Genomic DNA, 21,447 nt, shown 5'->3' on the forward strand with positions numbered 1-21,447 from the left:
TTTATCACTGATTATGTAAAAGTCTGGTAAAAACAGTCTTCAAATAGAATGTTTGATGAACAATTTAAACAAGTAAAAATAATTTCACCTATTCTTCAAATACTTAGATATACATATGCTATGTGTAATGAATAAACAGTAGTCAAAGCATGCAAGTCAGGTACTATATGACCAATTAGAAAACTAAAACTGTAGCTATGGAAATATTTTGAACTCATGTTGTGTCAGTTCTGCATGCCTAACCTGGCACTTTCAACAGCATTCTGTTCTTTGGAGTGATATCTCATCCATCTGTGAGTACTACAGCTAAAGTTGTGCTGTTTAAAAATAATGTGACAGACAAAGACAGTGAAGTGGTTTTAACACTGATGTGGCACATTCTGTTTGATCATCTTTATCTTATTTTTTTTTTTATCAGTGCAATGGTGAACATAACACCATAACAGTTATGGTATGGCTACAGGTTTCAGAAATCATACATGCTGACAACATTGTACCATTAACATCATTAAAACTGACTGACAAGCATCTTGTAAGTGTTGCATGCACAGTCAAGTCGTATTTCAAATTTTAAGTAAAAATCATAATTCCAACTCCACTTTAACAATTTTTGACTCAAAAATATTTTAAAACTGATATTTTTTTATTTTTGTAACAATGCTCATAAAATGTAATCGTGTATATATGTTTTTACACTTTTTCTAAGGTGTGTTACATTTAGGTTCTCACTGCATGACCTGATTGACAACTCACGACATATCACCATATTCTTTATACTGTGTAGTTGCACTTTAAAACAGTTAAACTAATGGATTAAAACACAACACTAACCTGATTTGCTAATCCATGAAGTGGTCCTGCAAGACCATTCATCCCTGCTGCAAATGAAAGGTATGGATCAGAAAGAGAACTAGAAACTAGGTGGACAGTGTGGGCACTAACGTTTCCTCCTTCATGGTCACTTGGGAGAATAAATAAAAAAAGGACATGTGAAAAAGTGATTACTTAGCAAGGTACAAGGAGTTGGAATTACAGTAAAATATGGTTCATTTAAAAAGCACCAATTGAACTGTGTTAAGATTACTTAAAGCAGCAATTACAATTAAGAAATATTAGTATTATGCATGCACATCTTATCAAAGCGAACATCATAGATAAACTGCTGAATATAATGAGAAAAAACCTTGCCTTATTGAAGTAACAGAACAGTAAGATAACTAGTGTACAAATAGTACAGAATTGTATTAAAATACATTCCACATGCAAAGAGTAATTATACAGCAGACCAGTTGTTCACAAAGTATTAAATCTTGAACAATATTAGAATATAAAAGTTTAAAATTGCCATTTTCCTAAACTGAAGATGTATTTCAAATAGATACCTCCTCTCATAAAATAGCTATTCTCAATTGGAACTGCACTCTATTGGTATAATGCTCACCACTAGCATTCTACCTCCCACTTCTGCATATCCATATGTAAATGATTATGCAGTAGTTCTTCACCAATAGCAGTATGAAACTACTACTAATAGTAACCAGTGCCCTCTCCAAGTTTGCACTTGTTAATCACTTTAACATTGGCCATGGGACTAACATCACATACTACTGGAAGAGGGGAGACTAGGTATGTATTACCTAATAATGGGACCCCTGAGTGTCAAGTGGCTAAAACACAACAGACTCTAGTAGTTGTTTGACCTCATCTAGCATCTGTCAACACCTGGAATTGTATATCAGTTTTGTGGTAGGGAGATGATCACCTACTTCTTCACCTCAAAATGGGAACTAGCACAGAAGACAAACTTCTGCACCAAAATCTTTCTCCACTTGCATGTATTTCCAACCAGCATCTGATCCACTATGAACCAACATTCAGCATATGACAGGATGCTGGAAATTACAGGAAGGATAACATCTCCAGTCCAAAACCAGGTGGTACTGGACATGTTTCTTCCAGTATGCTGTAAGAGAATAATCATGACCATACATAAGTGGAAATGCATGTACTGCATTCAGGTGCAACCAAACCAAGATCTGCTGGAAATTATGTCCAGTAGATGGTAAGAAGAGGGACAACAAACAAGGAACACATCTCAAGTCAACAGTAGGAGGATGAATACCACCAAGAATGCTCTCCAACCAACACTTGATGCACCAGGGACTGCATCCAGAGTAGTGTAGGTAGGAGGAACATTTCAGCATGAAGGGCAAACTGCAATGCATAGAGTAGTGACATGCTGGAGTGCTTTAACCAAAACCAGACAGTATCTAGAATTATACATAAGGAAGCACAATACACCACTGACACCTACAGAATGCCAAAACTACTGAGTGGCATGATGTATCACTCAAGAGGACAGGCATCCATGATCCAACAACCTACTTACTAAGAACTGGTAAGTGGCAAGGACTCTCATAATCCACTAGAAGAAAAGAGGGGAAAACACAATGAGAAGTCTGGAGCTCTACATCACTCGAGATAATGCAATGAATGACCTCGATATAACATTTTGAAAAGCAGATCTAACATGTAGATGGTCATTCAATCAACACCTGTTGGTATCTGGAATTGTACATCAGGTCCATGATACGAATAGTCTCAATGCCACAGAGCATCAGATACGAGCTGTAATCCCTGTCTGCTTTACTTATGATTGTCCATGAGTGTACACTTTGGGACATACATATTTATGAAGTAAAAGACCACCAGAGAGAATAACTAGTAGTTCTACAGAACACTTCATCTCTATGGTGTACATAATTTAATCCTGTGAAGCAACTGGCTCTATACAGATGGCAAAGGAAGAGACAAACAAAACTAACATCTGGTAGCACCTGGAATTGTATATCAGACCAGCAGTAAAAAGAGTTACAATGTACTTAAGATCAAGCATGGTCACAGGAAGTACAGTGAAGATTTTCCAAATAAAAGCATACCTGGTCAGGTGTCACTTGCCAGAGTGGTGTCCAAAATACACTAACAAAAAGACTCCTATAAATAAAGAAATAACAAAAACATAGTACTCATCAGTTATAACAACAAAATGGTGTGTAAGAGAGCAAATGCAGGTAAACAAAAACCTGCTGAGCAAGAAATGACCACATTACTTAAATAATGTGAAACAAAGGCATGGCCCGTAGTCCACACGCAAGCCCAAATGATGATTCTATAGGAAGATAGGAATGGGCAACCAAGAACACTGTGAAGTGATGGACTTGATAAGAAGATATCCTAAAAAAGTGACACACCTTAGAAGATTAACTGGTGAATCAAACTTATGAGGGTGATGGAAAGATTCCATGGAATAAACAAATGGTTACAGGAACCATGGAAAGGAGCAGTGCAAGTGAAATATCATCACAGAACTCATATTGGACACAAGAGGTGGTGAAGATCCGAATGGTATCAAATGTGGGAAATGGAGAAAAATTATATAGGAGAAGAAGTGGATTTATCCTCCCCATTAGCAGAAATCTTTGGCAAACAAATGATCAGAAACTGAGGAACAGATTTCAAAATGCCACCAGCTAAAATCCAATAATATGAGGAATAAGGATTTTAAGGAAAACTGATACAGGGAATATAAAGACAAAGGTTGAAATGAAAGACAACGTGAGAGACTAAGACAGAGGCAAACTCAGTAAACCTAAAAATGTAAAATAATGCAGCATGATAAATGGCAATCAAGGAAACTGACAGCCCCCCCTCAAAGAGTCAAGTAAGAAGTGCAGTCAACACTGGTAGTGAAATGTTATGAAAAATTATATACTCAGTAGAGTGAACAGCAGGAGAAAATATACTATGTATGCTGATAAACTGCTAAGGAAGAAGGACATTAAGATAAGCAATCAATGAGGCAGCTTGCCTGGAAAATCAGGATTGATTGGAGAGGGCTGAAGAAAGCCATGCATAAAGCCAGAGGACCAGAATGGATGAATGATGGAGCATGGAAAACAGCTGCAGGTGACAATGAAAGTCTGAGCATAAGCAGAAATATAGATTGAGCATACCAAAATGAAGTCACCACATAGACTTGTCTGAATCAATAATAGGACTCGGCAAAGAAGACAAATAAAAGGATATGCACATAGGTAAGATCCATTACAGTTTTGACTAAAGAGCATCTACAGCTTCTGCTAAAAATGGACAGGAGACTAAAAATTGAGAATTTGTGCATTGATGTATGTGGCAAAAGCATCTACATCCAGAAAAAAGACCACTCTCTCAGCGGAAAGTCTACAGATTTACAAAGCTAAAATCAGGGATTCGATTCCCCTTGATGGACTCAGCAGGTAGCCCAATGTGGCTTTGCTATAAGAATACACACACACACACACACACTCATGTTTGTTGGTTGATCTAGTGTTCTATGGCACAAAGCAGCTAAGCTATCTGCACCAAACATCTGGTAAAAAGGTAAAAATAAATTCAGTAAAATTCGTAAGGAAATTAAGGTAAAACAAAACAGAGTAAAAAATTAATAAATAAATAGCATAAAACCATGTTTACATCTAGTCTACAACATCAAGAGAAAAACTATAGTAATTCAAGTTGTAAAGGACTCTGCAGCATGACTGTAATAATTGTAACTCACCAGGAAGACAAACAGGTAAGTACAAAAACCACCATCAGTCACCTGAAGTTGGCCTTTCCACTCCTGGTTTCGAGTTACTTATGTTACAGTCAGTTTCTAATTTCAATCTGAATTAAATGAACTGTGATTTTTAAAAAGGAGCCACATTAAAAATGTGTAAAGTAAATATTAAAAATTTAAATGGCATTAAAAAGATTAATGGCCTTTAAAAAACTAAAAACATTACCAAGGTGGACAGTGTCACCATCACCAATAACACTAACATGAAAGACAAACCTTGGAACAGAACATGCTTAAAATGGTGCTGTCGTTGTGAATCATGATAATGACAAGAAAGTAAAATGTGGCTTATTGTGATCTGTGTTACACAAACTACACACTGGTGTATCAGTTCCAGATAAAAGAAAACAATGAGTTAAAAAACTGTGGCCAATGCACAGTCGAGGTAGAACAACTTCCTCTTTCCGTTCCTTACAGGAACAAGATGGCCAAAGTACACTATTGGGTTTTATTTGGAAAAGCTTGTTTTCGCATAGCTCAATCCATGTCGATTGCTAGCTGGCATAGAGCTGAGCCTTGAATACAGGACCATAGTCCATGTTTGGAACAGGCACAGCAGTGATAGTGCCAGAGCAGATAGACTTAGCTGTGGTGTCGGCAAGCTCGTTCCCGTGAACACCAAAGTGGCCTAGTATCCAAAAAATCTGGATAGAAGTAGATGCTAAAGAGAAATGGGCCAGTCGATTTTGAATATCAGCGAGAACAGGGTGTGAGCCAACGTGAAGCAATTCCAGGGCCAGAAGAGAACTAAGCGAGTCAGTATAAATCATGTAATTTGAGTATTGCTTAGCTTCTGTGATCCAGGGAAAAAGAAATGGCAAACAGTTCAGCTGTAAACAAAGAATCTGTAGAGGGGATTCTGCTCGCAACCACCAAAACTACAACAAACCATGGGAGAGCCCACACAGTCATCTGATTTCAAACCATCTGTTTAAATAGGAATGAAAGGATGGTTCGAAAAATGTTCAACAAATAGCAGACACTATTTCCAATCAGGGGTGTCTATTTTTCTCAGATGACTTAAAGATAGGTCACAACTGGGGCCTGTAAGAAGCCATGGTGGGATGGGCTGACCAATGGATACAGCAATGTTATCCAAGGACAGACCCAATTCATCTAACTGTACCTGGATATGAAAGCCAAATGGAGCAATAGCAGACTGTCTGGTCTGAAAAAGCATGGCCCATCGAGGAAAGAAAACTCAACCCCAGGTGGGATGCTTTGGTAAGGAATGAAGTTTCGAAGAATACAGTAAAGACAGTTTCAAATGGCAAAGGTGCAGAGAAGGTTCGTGAGATTCTACGTATAAGCTCTGAACTGGGGAGGTGCGGAAAGCCCCAGTGCAGAGCTGAAGTCCTTGATAATGAATAGGGTCCAGCATCTTTAAGGCCAATGGTCTGTTAGAACCATAGACCAGTGATCTATAGTCAAGTTTCGATTGAATAAGAGCACAATATATCTTTAACACAGAATGTTGATCCACTCCTCAAGTGGTGGTAGAGAGGACATGGAGAATGTTCAGTGCTCTTGTACATTTGACCTGTAGCTGCTTGATGTGTGTTATAAAGGTTAGCTTACGGTCAAAGATAAGCCCCAAGAACTTAGTCTCAGAGGACACAGGCAGCACAACTTCACAGATACGGAGTTCAAGATCAGGGTGAATACCCCCATTGGCAGCAAAAGTGCATGCTAAGGATTTTAGAGAGAGAGAAATTAAAGCTGTTTGCTGTGGTCTACTTCAGTATACGATCGAGGGCAGTTTGTAGTTGCCGTTCAATATATCTCATGTTTGACGACTGATACGAGATGTGAAAGTTGTCGATACAGAGCCCATTTGCAAAAGTGAGAGGGAGTTGTTCAGTGATGGCATTACTTTTTATACTGAAAAGTGTGACACTCAGAACACAGTCCTGAGGGACTCCAAGTTTCTATAGAAAAGAACGGGAAAGTGTCAAACCCACACAAACTAGGAATCTCCTGTCCATTAAAAAATTTTTAATAAAAATGGACAAATGACACCGTAACCCATATATATGGAGGTCTCACAAAATGCCATACCTCCATGTTGTATCATAAGCCTCCTCAATGTCAAAGAATGTTGACACAAGATGTTGTCATTTGAGAAAGGCTTCTCTGATTGATGTTTCAAGTTGAATCAGGTGGTCCATGGTGAAGCACTGTTGTCGGAACCCACACTGGGTGGGCGAGAGGAGGTTGTTTGATTCAAGGAACCAAACAAGACGAGCATTAACCATCCTCTCTAAGGTCTTACAGAGACAGCTCATCAAAGCAATTGGACAGTAGTTTGAAGGAATCTTGGGATCCCTCCCAGGCTTGGAGAAAGGCAGGACAATAGGACTCAGCAAAGAAGACAAATAAAAGGATATGCACACAGGTAAGATCCATTACCATAACTAAGAGAGTCATAGTTACTCCCGCCGTTTACCCGCGCTTGGTTGAATTTCTTCACTTTGACAGAGCACTGGGCAGAAATAACATTGCATCAGCACCGTCCAACGGCCATTGCAATGCTTTGTTTTAATTAGACAGTCGGATTCCCCCGGTCCGTGCAAGTTCTGAGTCGGCTGTTAGTTGCTGGCCGAAACAGTCGCGCCAGGCAGGATCTCGGCACGCCGCGTAGCTGAGGCCTTTCACGGGAAGGTCCTGACTGCCACGGCCAGTCTCTCTCAAGATTATTGGAAAATGATCACTGCCTTGTGGATTGTTGTCAACCCTCCATGAAAAATGGGAAAATAACGAATGGGAGCAAACTGAGAGATCAATAGCAGTAAAGGACTGACTTGGCACATGAAAATAAGTAGAAGAACCAGTAATGAAAAGAAAAAGGTTGTGATCAGAGAGCATCCGCTCTACCGAGCGGCCCCTCCTATCAGTATCAGCACTTCCCCAGAGGAGATGATGTCCATTAAAATCTCCCAGAATGAAAAAGGGACATGGCAACTGTTCAATGAGAGCATCAAGGTCTGATTGATCACATGTCTCTCCAGGTCATAGATAGAACAAACAGTGATTGTATGACCCAAGGAAACATGGATGGCTACGGTCTCCAAGGGTGTGTTTTGTGAGCACTATATCCAAACACCAGCATCAGATGCAATGTCCACAACACCTATTGAAAACATCCAACACTGGTACTTGGTTGACCCTAGCCCGAGTGGACCAGTCGATTGACCTGAGGGGGGCCACCCCAAGGCTGCCTGTCTACAGGAATTCAAGGCCAAACTGGTGTGCAAGGGTTGGACCCCTCAACCACCAGGATCCTCTCCTTCCCTTCAAGAGTTGCCACAAATAGCAAACACATGGATGGATGTTTAGATCCCAGAGGAGGTAAACTGGAAGAACAGAACCTTCCCTGGGTCCACAGGAATCCACACTGAGGGGCACACACTCAGAAGAATCTTGTAAAGTGAAGATAATCAGTCCACAAATAGATTCAGGGCACCTTGAACAAGATATGCTAACAATCTGATGTGATAATTTTGGGCCCAGTAAAGGATAAGCAAAGTTCAGAAACTAAAATCTTGAAACTGGGTGCTCCCCAGCTTGGTGATATAAGACTCCACCCAAAAAAATTGTTAGAGTGGAACATCACTGAATGCTCCCAAATGTCTGACAAAGAGTGTAGCAGGGCATGATAAACTGCCAGTAAATCCAAGATGTTGATACGTAGGTATGATTCAACCAGTGTCCAACAACCCAAAATCTCGAGCATCCAGATATGCACCAAACCTGAGATAGAAACATCTGTAAAAAAATTATAGTCCAGCCATAGAGCTTCAAGAATAGTTTTAGTCTGATCTAACGATCTAGCAAAGTTGGCCTATAAATGTTCCTATTGGTAGTGAGCTTATGCATAAATATTTACATATTTGATAAGTCTTGAAAATCTGCACTGATAGAGTGAAGTACTAATTGAGAAAAACTGTTTTGTGAGAAGAGGTAAGATATTACATCAGAGTTTAAATTTTGATCATTAACAGTGTATGGCATTTGGATAAATAAATCTACAAGAAATATTAAAATTATAATTCAATTTCAGAACAACTGCTCTGCAGGATAGCTTTATCATTCTTGTAGTAGTGCAAATTTAACAACTAAATATTTCCTTCAGGAAAGTAGATTAACAGATACCATAACAATATAGCATAATTCACATATTTATAATGTGTCTGCCATATTGATATTGTATGCAGTTAAGATTTCCTTCTGGTATCTCTGCTTAAATACACCAACTTGCAATATACATAAAAGTTACGGAGGTTTCAGGCATCTGTAATAGCATTCTCAATCACAACTTATAAGCATAACCTCAAATTTTACAAACTGCAATACACATAGGAGATTTAATTTGTCAAAAATGTGTGATTCAACTGCTAAAGAAAATTAAAAATGGGAATGATAAAAGAAGTGAGAAAATAATTACTTTTTTTCCAAATAAACAAAAACAACACTTAAAATTATCACGAGAAAATCTAATAACTGATACAGACATAACAGATTAGTCCCAATATTTATAAATGACTACTTTTGAATGTTCAACTCAAGCGTGTGTATAAGCTTTCTGTATTATCAACACAAGTTCTTTTAACAAACAAAATTTCAAGTCACTTTGAAAACATTAAGATTCTCCAATATTGATTTATTCTGATGAAATATACATTGTTTTGTACAAAACTTACCTATGAATAGAAAGATAAAGTCTCATGAGTTCAGTAAAATCAGGATTATCATAACCAAGCATAGCAGCAAAGTTAGCTGACCAGTCCTTATCCACATCAATGGCACCAATGGCACTACCATCTCTGTACAGGTTTCGATAGATGGTAGCAGCTATTGGAGGCAGTTTTGCAATCAGATTCATAGCATCTTCATATGCATACTATTGATAGAAACAAAGATCTAAGTATTACTTTTAAATATAAGAAAATAATTATCTTTAAATATCTTAAACTTTCTTTGGAGTAATTAAAATTTTTCATATAATCCTTTAGACTAAGCATACCCAAATATATGTGTGTGTGTGTGTGTGTGTGTGTGTGTGTGTGTGTGTGTGTGTGTGTGTGTGTGTGTGTGTGTGTGTGTGTGTGTGTGTGTGTGTGTAAATAAACAATACTACTTTCAAGTGTTACAAGTAAGAAATTCTTATGGAGTACTTATGGTTTGGTTCGTTTTGAATTTTGCACATAGTTACACCAGGGCTATCTGCACTAGCCATCCCATATTTAGCAGTGTAAGACTAGAGGTAGGCCAGCTAGTCATCACCACCCACCGTCAACTCTTGGGCTACTCTTTTACCAGTGAATAGTGGGATTGACCATTACTTTATAATATCCCCATGGCTAAAAGGGCAAGCATGTTTGATGTAATGGGGACTTGAACCTGCAATCCTCAGATTGCCTTAACCACCTGGCCATGCCAGTCTAAATACTAATGAGGCACCAGTTACTGAAATTATGTTAAAGTGGCTCTTTCGTGGTTCCTACTTGACCATACACTAAAAAATTCCATTTTTTTAAGGTTTTAATTTGATAATTTTAAATAGCTCCAATAATTTAGCTGCAGGTAATTCAGGTTATGATAGTTGGGCTCTAAGTCAAATAGAAATATACTAGTTTATATCACTTAAAACCATAACCTGAAAACAAACATGAATTTCCCAATACTTTCACAATCTAAAATATCAAAAATTAAATTTGTCAACTTCCCTGCATATGTAATTCATTTTCCTTTTTCAAAATTAAAATTTATGTGTAAAAATAAAAACAGTTTAGAACTTGTATTTTATTCATAAGTGCTGCAGCTTGCTTAAATAAAAAATACTATAAAAAAAACAAACAACAGCACCCACTCAAACAATTTTAGCACCATATATATGTAAAAATGGCAGGTTTGGGTTGAGAAAATTTTTTATGTAGAGGAGCAAACAATTTAGCTGCAGGTAATTCAGGTTATGATAGTTGGGCTCTAAGTCAATTAGAAATATACTAGTTTATATCACTTAAAACCATAACCTGAAAACAAACATGAATTTCCCAATACTTTCACAATCTAAAATATCAAAAATTAAATTAAATTTGTCAACTTCCCTGCATATGTAATTCATTTTCCTTTTTCAAAATTAAAATTTATGTGTAAAAATAAAAACAGTTTAGAACTTGTATTTTATTCATAAGTGCTGCAGCTTGCTTAAATAAAAAATACTATAAAAAAAACAAACAACAGCACCCACTCAAACAATTTTAGCACCATATATATGTAAAAATGGCAGGTTTGGGTTGAGAAAATTTTTTATGTAGAGGAGCAAACAATGTTTCGACCTTCTTCAGTGATTGTCAGGTTCACAAAGAAAGAAAGAGGTAACTGACCAATATCTGACCACATGTTTGAAGCGGGTTGTGTAACTGAGTGTAGGAATGTAGAAGGCATGCTTAGATGTTTGATTATATTTATTAATATAGGTATAAAGGTGTTCCTTTCTATTGGTTTATTTTGGGCTTGAGTTGTATAAGTAAGGCTTCTTTAATTTTGCATTTGTTTATGTTTGTTTCTTTATTTAGTACTTGAGTGTTTTCTATGGTTATATTGTGTTTATTTGACTTGCAGTGTTCGAAAACGTCTGAAGATGACTTTTTTGTGTTCTTTGAATTTGGTTTCCATTTTTCTAGTTGTTTCTCCAATACAAAAGTCGTGGCAGTTATCACATTGTATTTTATAAATGATGTTGGTGTGGTGTTTGTCAGTGTAGTTTTTACACAGTATAGATCTGAGTTTTGTGCCTTGTTTATGAATACATTTGGTATTAATTGAAATGTCATATTTTGTTACTAGTTTTTACAAATGTTGGTTATTTTGCTGCTTATGTCGGGATTATATGGTATGCAGCAGTATATGGTTTCATGATTTTTTAATTCGCTCCTCTACATAAAAAAATTTTCTCAGCCCAAACCAGCCATTTTTACATGCATATTTTTCTCTACAAGTGGGTTTTCTCGTCATCACCAATTTTAGCATCAGTTACATGTTTAAAACAACAGAGCACAACACTGTACATTTTATTTTTAAACAAATGTGTATGTACTACAAATATGTAAATGAGAAGTCTAGAAATGTGAAATGATACATTTTGATCTATTTGAAACTATTTTCTTGACTATGAAATTCCACTTAGGAAGTTTTATTTCTTTGTTTTTAGCAAAGCAACATTGGACTATCCATTACAAGGCTGCACATTTTAGCATTGTAAGTCTACTTAGAAAAACTGAGTGTAAAAAGTCTTTATTATGGTGTAAAAGTAAACTTGACATCCAAATAAATGAATAAATCTTCTATATTTCCAGATCAGAAATTACCTAACTGTTTGTATCTGACTACCAAACAACTACATGACAGAAAACACGAATTTTTGCAGAATTTAATATGCCACATGCAATGATTTTTTCTGCATAGTTTATGTCATATTGCTGAATGAAAGTACACATCTTATATGTATAAACCTTTTATTAAATTACAATACACAAACCATACATGTTTGGTCCAATTCAAAATCATCAATTTTCTAAAGTTGTTCTTGCTTTGTGCATATGAAATCAGCATACCCATTTTTTTAGTTTATGTACAATTACTTATATTTTAATCACTGGAAGTATTTTAGTAAAATAAAAGCTATGACAGAACATGTACATTTGGAAGGCCACTGTTACTCTGTTACTTAAATGTAAAGTTTACTAAATATTATATATACTAGCTAATTACCTGTGATTACCATTAGATTTGTGTGTGACATTCATGCCATCATATCTACATCCTGAGAATGGAGAAAATAAAGTTCTCCATGACAGGTAATGAAAGCAAAATGGGGAAATCATGCAGTAAAGTTTCTCCAGTATCATACATATAAGCACCACAAAAATAAAAAAAAATAAAGTTCTCTATGATGGGAAATAAAGGCAAAATGGGAAAACTGTGACCCCTATTGCAAATTTACAGGCACACAGGATAACATTTTTACAAAGTTGTGGTTGCATATCATGTAATAAAAGTTCTTTTCCATTATCATATAAGCAAGAGTTCCATTACAGTATGATACATATGCATACACACACACATATATAAAACTTGCAAACAGATTTAACCACTGCATTTCTTGATGCACATATTTTCTACACATATGGCTTACATTGAAAAATGTTGTGAAAAAGATTAAGTTAAAATCTGCCACATAAAATTATTATTGTGTCTGAAATATATGTATATATGAACCAATGAATTTGCTGGGCTCTTTTTAGTAAATAGTAATTGAAACTTAAATTTTTTCGATAAGACATCAACATAATTTTGTGCCACTTGGGGGCAAAACATAAGAAAATCATTCACACAAATACTTGACTAATCAGCAACAAGAATCAAAATACAGTCTCATCAGTTAATATTGTAATAAACATTAAAGTTAGAACTCACAGAAAAGAGAGGTTTTGTGATGGTGTATTTCTAAAGGCAAGTGGTAAAACTGTTATAAAATCAAATCAAGTAGTTCAGGTTAACATATGTTTCATTACTACTGAAAAACATTGATATGTACTTGAACACCTAAACTTTGTGACAAGCAAATAAATTTTATGTCAGTTTTTTAACTTTTAAATCATTCATTAATTGCATTTAATAATTTTGGAGCTTTAAGCCCAAACCAGAAACTGAAAATAGCAACATGTGTTAAGTGCACATCCATATAAATATTTTAATATTAACTTTTTGCACTGCTTCTTGGTTTACCCATAAAGAATGACAATACACCTTTCAATAACATATGGATTATAAGGTTTTGTATTTTCAACCTTCTGTACATATATCTTAAAATATTAAACATTTGACCCGCTTTCAATGTGCAGGTATAATTGTTTCCATATAAACACTTTATAACACAATGGTAATAAACTTTATCTCAGTTGTAAGCAAAAGAAAAACTCCTAATGACAGAATTAAATTTCTAGTTCTGATATTTCTTTGTATAACCCAACTAAAAAAATTCTTTATCTAATCTAAACCTTACAAGTCTCCAATTTAATTATCATTAACCATAAATCTGACGTTTTTTTTATCACAAATTATTTGCTTTGGATAAAAAAAAGCTGTTATAACTAATAAGGCAATTCCATAATGTAAGAGTCAATAAATTATCTATTTTACTGACACCATGAGTAATCTTCCCCTTGTTTTCAACATCACCTGTTTTCTGTTTACAATAAGTATATTTACTGATTAGATTACACCATACTTCAAAAGACCACATAACATGCACACTGGTCTCACTCACAAACTTACCTCCCAGTACAAGTTCTTGGACACACCTTCAGTATAAGCTTTAGCAAATATGCTTTCTGTATTACATGCTGCAATGGCTGCACTAAATTGGGACATAGGATGAAGATTTTCAGGAAAGTTATTTAACATTGTCACTACATGAGGTGGAAGGTCCGCTTTCTCTGCCCAGATCTTAGAGACAGATTTTACCTACAAGACAAAAATTTACAAATGCCATACCTACTATCTTTGTTCCATCATTTTTGAAATATTGATATTAGCTACCTGTACATTTAATTCCCTCTTTCAAAAGTTCTTTATTTGAATATATTTAAATACATATTAATACAAATTACTCTTCTCACTAAAGAAAATCACATTTCCATATGTTTCAGGGAAAAAAGTGTCATACAATACAAAATCCAAGATATGATTTACAATTAGCTTCACGAGTAATGTAATGTATACAAAACTAACTTTCCATAACAGTATACATTTTTAACTCATGCAACAAAAAATTAATGATCATATAAATCTCACCTCTTCTACTGATGGTATTTCACCTGTTAGAAGAAGCCAAAACAATCCTTCAGGAAGAGGTTGGCTTCCACCAGGAGCTTTAGGCAACAATTTCTTTATCTGAGGAATTGTAAAGTCTCGGAATTCAATCCCATCTTCAGGATCCAGATTTGAGGTTTCAGTTACTAGACCTCGAATTCCCCGCATTCCTCCATATATCTTTAAAGTATAAAGAAAGTTCGAAAGTCTTCATAAAAACTATGTAAGAACCATTTTTATATTTTTATTTTTAGTATTTATAATTCAAATATAAAAATTAAATCTTGAAAATAAAGCCATAATAAAATTTTAATGCCAGTAAAGTAAAACATTTTAGTGAAAAGCTGGATCTACTCTAGGGTTGCCATCTTTAAGAGATTTTATGAAACCATTCCTTAGTCAGCAGTGATACAAAGTGCTCAATTTCACAGAAGAAAATGGAAAACAATTTGCTCATTATTTTATTTAGGGTACATTATTATTTGTTTTTTAATTAAACCTTAGTTTTTGATTTGATAATAATACTAAAAATTATCAAAACACCAACAAGTTTTCCTTTTTTTAAGTTGTCCATCCCTGATCTGCTCTTTTAGTATTCCAAAACACAATATAAAGTAAAAACAAAGAGCTTAATCTACAATATGTATGGCAATTTCATAGAAAAGAATGCTACATATCTATCATAGCCATCATTGCATAAAATGTTTAATATATTTGCTAATTGTCATTCTTGCTCAAAAGAATCATCTAACATGGAAACAAACAAATTACAGCCCTAAAAATAACTTTGCTATAACATCTCGTTCAGGATATGAAACAATATCACCTGGTCAACAGTGATTTCTCCAACCACTTTACTTCCATACTGTTCTCGAAAACTCTTCACTTGAGCATATTGCTCTTGGATTTTTTCTTCCAGTAAAGATTTTAACTCCTATAATGAAAAATGGAAAGAACTCTTTAATTTTATGTATGTTAATCATATGCATGTTTTAATTTTATATTTTAAAGCATGATAAATGTTTTTGTTCCAGTATACTCTTATCTACCTTTTTATCTTAAGATTTCATGACACACACACACACACACACACACACACACTGCAATTATAAAAAACATTTATTTTACTAATATCTAAAAACAAAAACATGTTTATATTAATATGATCTACCTCACATAATTCTTGTAACCAAATGTCCAACACTTAAACATCTACTGAACTTACATCAGCACTTGGGAGTATAAGCATTGTGACATTTTTCAAAAATGCTTGAAGAAAACAAAATTGTGACTAGCTCAATTATCATTTTCGTGTTGTCACACAACATTGTAAGAATGTAAATATGAAGGAATACATAAAAAACAAAATTGTGACTAGCTCAATTATCATTTTCATGTTGTCACACAACATTGTAAGAATGTAAATATGAAGGAATACATAGAAAACAAAATTTTAAATGCTAAATATAATAATTAATAATAAGTATTCCATGAGAACAACAAGTTTCTCAAACACTTCAAATTTTCATGGTTTGCACTTACATGTACTGGGGTATCAGCAAAGCTCCTGGAAAACACTGTTACAGCAGGAAAAATCTTCTGGAAGATGAAAGTAGCATAGTTACATTTCTTAAACCTTATCATAACACACACATATATATATATATATATATATATATGTAACCCATCTTCCATTGTCCACTGCTATAATGCAATAACAGTACTCAGAATATATCTATATGAATACAGCTTTTCAGCATGCACTTGGTAAAAATACATAATAAGACACTGAAATACTGAAATAAAAAAAAAAAATATGTACAAGGCTTAAACAAATTTTAGAAGGTTTGCATGATTAAGTGAAGAAAGACACACACACACACACATATATATATATATATATATATATACACACATACATACATACTGCAGGCCAAAACCTTAAGGCCAATGAACATAAAGAAAAAATATGCATTTTGCGTTGTTAGACTCAACCATTTATTTGAGTACAGCTTCGAAAGAAGAAAATAAGAAAAGGGAAAATAAAATTAAAAAACATTTTTAGCATTTACTAAAGAAAATGCAAACACTATGAAATTAGCCTAAATACTAGCTGGTCAAAAGTTTAAGACCATACCAAAAAGAAATCCTAAACAAGGTAGGAAATGCCCAACAAGAGGTCTCAGTAGCGAGTTGAACGGCCGACATTGAGAATAACTGCAAACATTCGCTTTGGAATGGTCAATATAAGGATTTGCAGAAAGCTGGCTGGAATGTTATTCCAAGTTGTGAAGATAGCTTCACGAAGATCATGCACTGTTTGGAACTGACGTCCATTTCTATATACTTCCCTTGCCATCCACCCCCAAACATTTTCAATGGGGTTCAGTTCGAGAGAACACGCTGGATGGTCCAAAAGAATCACGTTATTCACCATGAAAAAGTCCTTTGCCCTGCAGACATTGTGAATTGCAGCGTTGTTCTGCTGAAAGATCCAGTCATTTCCACACAAGAGAGGGCCTTCAGTCAATAAGGATGCTCTCTCCAACATGCCAATATAGCCAGCTGCTGTTTGATGCTCCTGTATAACCTGCAACTCCATTGTTCCATGGAAGGAGAAAGCACCCCAGATCATGATGGAACCTCCTCCTCTGTGTCGTGTAGAAAATGTCTATGGTGGGATATCCTTATCATGCCAGTAACGTTGGAAGCTATCTGGACCATCCAAGTTAAATGTCTTCTCATCAGAGAACAAAACCTTCTTCCACTTTTCTACATCCCATGTTTGGTGCTTCTCAGCAAAGTTTAACTGAGCTGTTTCATGGTGTGGAAGGAGGTGTGGCATTTAAAGACGTTTACATTTTTAAAGCCTTTCTCTCGTAGATGCCATCTTATTGTTCTCAAGCTGCATTCTGCATCCGTAAGGGCCTTAATTTGGTTCGACAATTGGCTGATGTCTTGCCAGACAATTCATTGAATCCTCCTCCTCAATGCCAGTGAAATTTTCTTGGGCCATCTACTTGAAATTCTTGTTCCGTATCCCTCAGGGTCTTTTAAGAAATTTGCAACAGCAGTTTTACTATGCCCAATCTCACCAGCAATGGCACATTAAAGAGATGTTGCTTTTGCAGCTCAACATTCTACCACTTTCAAACCCTGTCAACGTTTTAGCCTTTGCCATGTTTTTACTCAATATAACACAGATGTTAGTGGGAAATGTTGACAACGCTAATGCTTGAACACAAATGACTGAATTTTGTTACATGTTTACCAATTAACGCTTTGTTTCAGTATGGTCTTATACTTTTGACCAGCTAGTATTTAGGATAATTTCATAATGTTCACACTTTCCGTATTAAATGCTAAAAAGGTTATTTTATTTTCCCTTTTCTAATCTTCATCTTTTGAAGCTCTACTCAAATAAGTGGTTGAGTCTAACAACACAAAATGCATATTTTTCTTTATATTCATTGGCCTTAAGATTTTAGCCAGTAGTGTATATTAGGATTATGGTACCAAGACCTGCATACAAACATTTAAAATAAATAGAGAACATATTTTCAGTTATCTCAATTTGTTTTTGGACAATTTTAATAGAAACAATGATTATGCTGTAAGACTTGAAAGTACTACCTTGGCTTATTCATATACACATACTAATTAGTAATAAACAGCATGTCTTAGAAGGCTTAAAATACAGAGTAGTCATCTTCAAAGATTACTACAGTTATTGTCCATGACAGACTAACACAACATAGGGATAACAAAACCTTTAAAGGTACACCCACCCTTGAGAAAAGTCAAAATTTAAACACACCCTAAATTTCAGGAAGTCATTGATTACCCTTTTAAACTCTTGTAGTGCTGACCTCAACTACTATTCATGGCAACTCAATCCTTAAATCAATTATTCTGTTAGGCAAAAAAAAAGAAAAAAAAGTGAAGCCTAGCCTATTGTTTCCAAATCTTATAACTTTTGTATTATGTTCAGAACATAGGACAAAGAAATCTGGGATATTCAGAGACCTTCAATAAAATTCTTGTCCTTCAGAAAAAAATTAAAAGATCTAAAACTATTGCTATAAGAAAACCCTTCAATCCCTAAAATAGCCCTAACAGCCCTTCTCTTAATCCTTTCCATTAAAATCAGTATCCTTTCTGAGTTAGAGATCAAAACTGTATTCAGTTTTTAATGAAATCTAACTAGTGGCTTGTATAATTATTTTCCACAAGTTGTAATGAATATTTCAATAAATCCTTAAAATTCTATTATTTTTATACTAGCAAAATAACATTGTTTCAACAGCTTATGTGACTTATGTATACATACAGTCTGAGGACAATGAGGAATATGTTGGTCTATTTAGGCTGTCCAATCCACTAAACTTTAAAATGAAAATAAAACACTCAAAGCCTGTGCTTACAGAATATTTATGAAGTTTTCTCTTAAACTCCCTCAAATTAACTCTATTCACCACATCTGAAAATAATCCATTCCACAGGTCAACCACCATGTTTGCAAAATATTGTTTCAGTTGATGATGGCTCCTACCTTGCCAAAATTTGTATCCCCCAGTTCTACCATTCTTATCATTAAGTATGAGTAACAAGATTAAGCATCAACATTATCAATTTTCTTAACAATCTTAAACACCTTAATTAGATCCTCTCTAACTTTTTCAAGAGAAAACAATTTTAAAAACCTTAATTTGCACTCATCTAACAATCTTTTCATCCGAGATATCATTCTAATAGTCTTCCACTGAACCATTTCCAACAATTCAATGTCCTTCCTAAGGTAATGAGCCAAAGACTTAGCACAATACTCGAAATGTGGCCTAACCAACCACCTAAGCAAGTAAATTACAACCTCTTTAGACTTATATTCAACACTTATACAGATACAACCTAAAATCTTATGTGCCTTGCTGCTAGAAGCAGCATATTGCTTAGATAACTTAAGAGACTAATCAATTAGAAAACCAAGATCATTTTCTTTGATAACATTGCTATAGTTACTCCTATTAAAATCAAACTTATCATTCATTTTCTTCAGTCATATTGTTCAGAAAGAGGAATAGTGCTTAAATATATATCAGTAAAAAATGAACCTTCCTTTGTAATCCTTCAATGTCCTACTACCATTCTATTGTTTTGCTTACCTTTATTTTATGTAAATATAAGTAAATGTCTTAAAACATACATACCACTTTTTTAATTTTATTTTTTATACTATTTTTATCTTACAGTGTATGTATGTCTGTATAGGTATCTTTAAGCACAGTCTTCAGGTCAGACAAACATGGAACATGTATAAAGCAAGAATTATATAGTTGTTTATACTGAATCAGTTTCAATCTATATAAAACCTATAATCCACATACATTATTTTGCACTTGCTATAATTAAAGGTCACTTACCAAATATCTATCCAACTTACCAATCAATCCAAGTCATTTTATAATACCCCATCATCTTCAATACAGAGGAAAATACTCAAGAGTTCAATAACATTCACAAAATTTATAAAATTTAATGATTATGCCCCTATTAATATTGCTAATGTAAAAATAAAAGGAGTCCCAAACACTGATCCTTCAGGCACTCTACCAGTAATGAGTCAATGTTGACCAAACTCTATCAATAACAATTTTGCCCTTTCTCATCAAACTAAGCCACAAATCATTTTTACTAGTCTTTATCTAACACCAATTAATGTATTTTTTTAAATTAATCTTATATGTGGCACCTCATCAAAAAATTGTTGAAATGCCAAGTTTATCAAGTCCACACCCTTTACATAATCCAAATAAAAGATTTTATGAAAGGAAAGTTTCCCAAGATAACCAATTTTTTAAAAATAATAACTTTTCTATTACATTTAAAAAACAAAAAGCAACTATGAAATTTCTAAGGAAAGCAGAACTTCCAGCCCTAAAAAAATGCATCTAAAACTTTCAAGAAACTAGCAAGTAGTTAGTCTTTAGCTATAGTTCAAGTCTCTTGACAATTTAAAAATTGGAAGATTGCTATTGTTAATTTTACTTTCCAAAAATAAATTCAAAAGACTAAGACAGAAATTTATAATTTACACTTTACAGGCCTCATAACTGGACTTCTGAAGTTAGAAAATTGTTGGCACCCATTGTCAGGTGTCAAAATAAGTTTAAAGTTAGCATTCAACAACAAAAAATTAAAATGGTTTCAGAAAACAAATTTCTTTGATTTAGTGTTTTTCTTTACAATGCTTTTAGACTTTTATATGACAGTTGTTGTTGAACATATGCATTGTTTAGGCAGGTTTTGAGAAAATACCACATAATCAAATATCTGTGCTATCAATTACTCTGTAGAAAAGAAACTGATGGACTTATAAAGGGTTTTTGAAATTGTTTGTAGTTTATACAAACTTTATACAAGTTAAATTTTTCTAAGTAATTTAATGATACAATGATGGAGAAATTAGAAACAATAAGCATAGTAATTGTTCTAAAAGCCCATCTTCAGGATTTTTTCTTGTTATTAACACAGTATTTCCTACTTTGAATTATAACTTACGGGATGAGTTGCCTCATGTTTTGGTATACTATTTATTGCATAGGTATGTGGATGTAGTAGGTATCATCTAGTTTCAAATTGTTATCTTTGTTGTTGGTTCTTTGGTGGGTGGAGGGATAACTATAAATATAATGATCCAAATGATCTCCTGTCACATGATCATCTCATGTTCTAAAATCTCAAAAGCATCCAGTTATCTTTAACAAAGGGTATGACACTGACAATTTGTTTAATTAAGCTGAAAATAAAAATATATATTAACTAAAATTAAAAACAATAACTACTTAAGCATAGTAGATAGGATTTATGTACGAGTTAAACTGTAAATTTAACTGTTGTCAATAGCAACAAGAAAA

At 34.4% G+C, this 21,447-nt stretch overlaps 1 pseudogene across 1 annotated transcript in view; it reads right to left on the bottom strand.

Annotated features, from left to right (window-relative positions):
- Nucleotides 1-21,447, bottom strand: part of LOC143246453 (putative citrate synthase 2, mitochondrial) — a 34,446-nt pseudogene that overhangs the window by 12,493 nt on the left and 506 nt on the right. The window contains exons 2-7 of the transcript XR_013025976.1: nucleotides 16,076-16,132; nucleotides 15,360-15,467; nucleotides 14,516-14,713; nucleotides 13,997-14,185; nucleotides 9,358-9,557; nucleotides 832-961 (exon numbers count right to left, since the gene is read on the bottom strand). The product of XR_013025976.1 is annotated as a putative citrate synthase 2, mitochondrial (transcript). The remainder of the gene's footprint in view (nucleotides 1-831; nucleotides 962-9,357; nucleotides 9,558-13,996; nucleotides 14,186-14,515; nucleotides 14,714-15,359; nucleotides 15,468-16,075; nucleotides 16,133-21,447) is intronic.

The sequence above is a fragment of the Tachypleus tridentatus genome, chromosome 3, assembly GCF_004210375.1.
Source record: "Tachypleus tridentatus isolate NWPU-2018 chromosome 3, ASM421037v1, whole genome shotgun sequence".
Lineage (NCBI taxonomy): Eukaryota > Metazoa > Arthropoda > Merostomata > Xiphosura > Limulidae > Tachypleus > Tachypleus tridentatus.